Genomic DNA, 4,453 nt, shown 5'->3' on the forward strand with positions numbered 1-4,453 from the left:
GGAAGTTTTCACTGACTATTGCTCAACCATTCCCGCTACAAAGGGAGTGACTCAGGACAAGATTAAGGAGGTCCTATTTCCTTTCTCTTTGACCGATGGAGCCCGAGAGTAGCTCACTGATCTTGATAGAGAGGCAGCAGGTATCACAAACTGGGAGACTCTAGCCCTTACCTTCTATAAAAGGTATTTTCCTCCACAACGAACCAATCAGCTGAGAGGAAAAATTACAAGTTTCAAGCAAGCACCTGATGAGAATTTTTATGAAGCTTGGTGTCGTTTCAAGAAGTTGGTGCGGTCTCTTCCTCATCATGGTTTTGATCACTGGTTCTTGTGCAACCAGTTCTATAATGGGTTGTATGACGACCACCATGCTATATCGGACGCCTCATCTAATGGGAGATTAAGCAGAACAATGATGATGACAAGGGATGGGGCATCATAGTGGAGATGGCTACCAACTGTGCTGAGTATGGGAACCCGAGAGATGGTATTAGGACAGTTAATTCTGTAGATAATGCACTTGTGGCTCAGTTGGAAGCCACGAATGCTCGTTTTGATAGGTTGGAGTCGCAACAAGCTAGTGATCAAATAACGGTTCACTTGTTGACTAGACAAGAAAACGTTACATGTTAGAGGTGTGGGAGCAATGACGGTCACACTACTAATGATTGTCTAACTGAGAAGGAGCAAGTCCTTGCCTTTCAACAATATAGGCAACGAAATTCCTATTATAACAATCAGAGTGGAGTCCATCCCAATTTGTGATGGACCAGTCATAATGTGTTGAATCCTACACCTCCACCGCAGCAGCAACAACCTTATGTCCTTCCTCATAAAGGTCAACAAGGCTTTCAAAAGCCTCCATCCTTTCCACCGCCTAATCAAGGAGCTTCTTCTAGTGGGGTAAGTGAGATGACTAAGTTGAAGTCAATGATACAATCATTGACTGTCCAATTACAAAGGAGTGAAAACCAGAAAGATGCGTCAATCAAATCTCTCGAGTCTCAGATAGCTCAACTCGCTGCTAACCAATCTTCAAGGAAACCGGACCATTTACCATCTCAACCTGAAAAGAATCCTCATGAGACGGTAAATCTGATTAATTTGCAAAGCGGTCTCTCTTATGAAGGACCCAAAATGTCAACTGTTGAGGACATATCAGACCCGAGACCTGTTTCTGCTGAGAGTGAACAGTCATCCATTGACGAAACTATGCTGCACCCGAAGAAAGTCCTCGATCGACTCATTTCTGGTGGTTGATCGAGTAGAATTGCTGATAATATTACTCGATCAAGTGAAACTATTGATCGATCGAGTAAAGCTTCTAACCAATGTTTCTATCGAGAGGAGGAAATGCCTCGATCGAATGAAAATGCTGAGAAAAATGCTCGATTGAGTGGAATCATACCTCGATCGAGTAATGCTGACAAAGAGAATTTTGATCGAGTGGCTGATAATGCTCGATCGAATGAAATGGTTGCTGAAAGACCTCGATCGACAGAAAAAAGGGATCGATCGATTAAAAATATTGATGAACCTGTCGAGACATTGGTAGAAAGAAACAAAGGGTTAGAAATTCCTATCACGGTTCCCTTTCCAAGGCGATTGCAGAACAATAAGGCCAACTAACAGTTCGGGAAATTTGCTGACATTCTGAAGAGCCTTCATGTCAAAGTTCCTTTCGCCTAACTGCTTACCCAGGTACACTCTTACATGAAGTTTATGAAAGAAATTTTATCGCGTAAGAGACATATAAGTGACCATGAAACGGTGGCTTTGACTGAAATAGGGTCCGCCAAAGTTCAGAATAAGACACTACCCAAACAATCAGACCCAGGTAGCTTTTCAATTCCATGTGATATAGGGACCCACTTAATTGACAACGCGCTATGTGATTTAGGAGCTAGCGTAAGTGTCTAACCTCTATCTCTTGCTAAGAAATTAGGTTTGACCAAATTTATTTGCACCAGTATGACCGTTCAGATGGCCGACCGTAGTAAATCACGGCCACTAGGTGTCTTAGAGGACATAACTGTGAAAATCGGGAGATTCTTTATTCCCGTTGACTTTGTGGTCTTAGACATACCCGAAGACTCTCACACCCCTATTATTTTAGGGAGGCCATTTTTGTTTACTGTCGCGCGGTAATTGATGTCAGGGGAAAGACTCTTACCTTCCAGGTCAGAGATGAGGATCTGACATTTCATCAGTCCTAAGCTCGCTGGGCCTCTATGCAAGTTCAACCTTGCAATGCCCTACCCTCTATTGACCCAGACTTAGACACTCCAGTTGAAAATATTGATTATTGTGCTGCTATAGTGGCACCTCCGCCTCAAACTGAGAGCAAAAAGGAGGACCATTCTGTTGTTTTCCTTGCTGCAGGTACAGTTAGAATGGATACTGTGTTGGAGTATTTGTCCTCCACAATAGTGCGAGATAATATTATTAAATCTCATTAAGGAATATGCATGGGATATTCATTGGCAATACTAGTCAGCTGATCAGCGTATATCGGTAACGGTTGGCCAACTAGGGTTTGACGTTACTGTCGTGAGACGGCGGTGTTCAGCTGGTCCCTTTCGGTCACACCTAAAGGAACGAGCCCCAACACGAAAGCTAATTAATTGTTTAAATTAGTCCCTTGATAAAATGACTAAAAGATTAGTCGATTAGATTGATTTAGAGAGATATCGAGTTATGAACTCGAGGTGAGGAAATTATTATTTAATTATGCGATAATTAAATAATAAATTATTTGAGACGGGAATTAATGATTAAGCAGTTAATTATTAAATTAGTACTAATTGACCAATGTGATTAGTATTGGTACGTAAACTATATGTGTAGCGGTACACATATATTTACGGCGTGATTTAGACGAAATTAATTGGAAGCATTTAAACATGATACGGCGTTTAAATAAAATTTACACGTATTAGTGCGACAAATATAAGAACCAAAATGGACCCGTAAATGGGACACAGAACCGTGTAAATGGAGTGTAGTGGATGATTATAGACATAATCATTTCACTTTACTTGTTGTTTCTTCCATAAGTCATCTTATGATCATTTGAATGTGACATAAGATTGGACAAAAATAAAAACAAGTGCACTCCCTCACTCCACCAACTCCCACCCGCTTTTCCTCCTCTTTATGGACCAACAATTGCTCATTTTGACACACTACTTCATTTTGTGTATTTGCATGTAAAAAGCATGTTGGTCTTTCTCTCTAAAACCATAATTTACTAAGATGTTAGTAAACAAAATAATTACTAAGATTGTTAGTAATATTTACATATTATCAAGGGTAATCTTATTAATATCTAGTTAATATTTGTAAGGTTGTTAGGTAAGTTCTTGGGTGCTTAAGAAAGGAGGTGTTCTATTTTGGACACTTGAAGATGGAGGATCTTGCCATTTATTTTAAGCTCAAGAACAACCAAGATGGGTGATCTTGGTTGTGCCCATATACTACCATTTCTCAATGTAAGGAAAATTGTTTTCCTCTTCTTTTATATTAATATGCTTTTATATTGCATGCATGTTACATAGATCACATAAACTAAAGTTATGAGATAATTTTACATTTAATTAGAGTGTCTAATTAGGATCTATGATCTTTCAAGTGGTATCAGAGCATAAGCTTGTAATTTGCATGTTGATTTTAACCATATTAATAAATTATGTGATAATTTATAAAAACTCAAAAATTGTGTTAAAGGAGGTTTTAGCACGAAATTTTTGGGGCATGCACACCTATTGATCTCAAAAGATTTGTGGTAAAGTTTGGTGATTTATGAAGTTATTTTGCTATTTTTAGTGATTTTTGGTAGAAAACCGAGTCAAAATGCCGTATTTTAGTTAAGAATTGACTAAAAATAGTTAAATGTTGATTCGGTCCATGGAATTTTTATGGTGTTTCATGCATGTTTTCTAGTGATTGTATGAAAAAGTTTGAAGGTTGGTTTAAAGTTTTGCATGTTTATTGATTTTATGAGATAAAAGTGAAATAAATTAATCATAATTTCGAAAAATTTGATTTTGCCCTTGATAAATTTATGTACATTTAAAAATATTATTTAAAAGTTAAAAGTGAAATTTAAAATGTGATTTCATCTTGTTTTGATATTTACTTGTTTAAAACCGATAAATATCGATCTTTTTCTTCATAAATTTTATCCGGATTTTGGGGGCAATTTTTCTGACATTTTAGTGTTCTTGGGAGTGTTCCAGAATACTCAAAATTTTTGTTTCAATTTTTGGGTAATTTTTCAATTATTTTGGATTTTTACTTTATTATGATTTTACCGATTCAATTAGCAAAATATCACCAAATCAAACTAATTATTCATCATAAAATTAGTGAGGACTAATTTTGAGGTCCAAAACAGTTTGGACAATTATTTTGGACTTAAATGAGATTTAAGAGTTGATTATTGATTTTTACA

General features: G+C 37.2%; 1 non-coding gene across 1 annotated transcript; it reads right to left on the reverse strand.

Annotated features, from left to right (window-relative positions):
* Positions 1–209: 209 nt before the first annotated feature.
* On the reverse strand, positions 210–315 carry LOC141636325 (small nucleolar RNA R71). Its single transcript, XR_012540944.1, has one exon. It is a non-coding gene; the product is annotated as a small nucleolar RNA R71 (small nucleolar RNA).
* Positions 316–4,453: the final 4,138 nt, after the last annotated feature.

This window comes from Silene latifolia, chromosome Y (assembly GCF_048544455.1).
Source record: "Silene latifolia isolate original U9 population chromosome Y, ASM4854445v1, whole genome shotgun sequence".
Lineage (NCBI taxonomy): Eukaryota > Viridiplantae > Streptophyta > Magnoliopsida > Caryophyllales > Caryophyllaceae > Silene > Silene latifolia.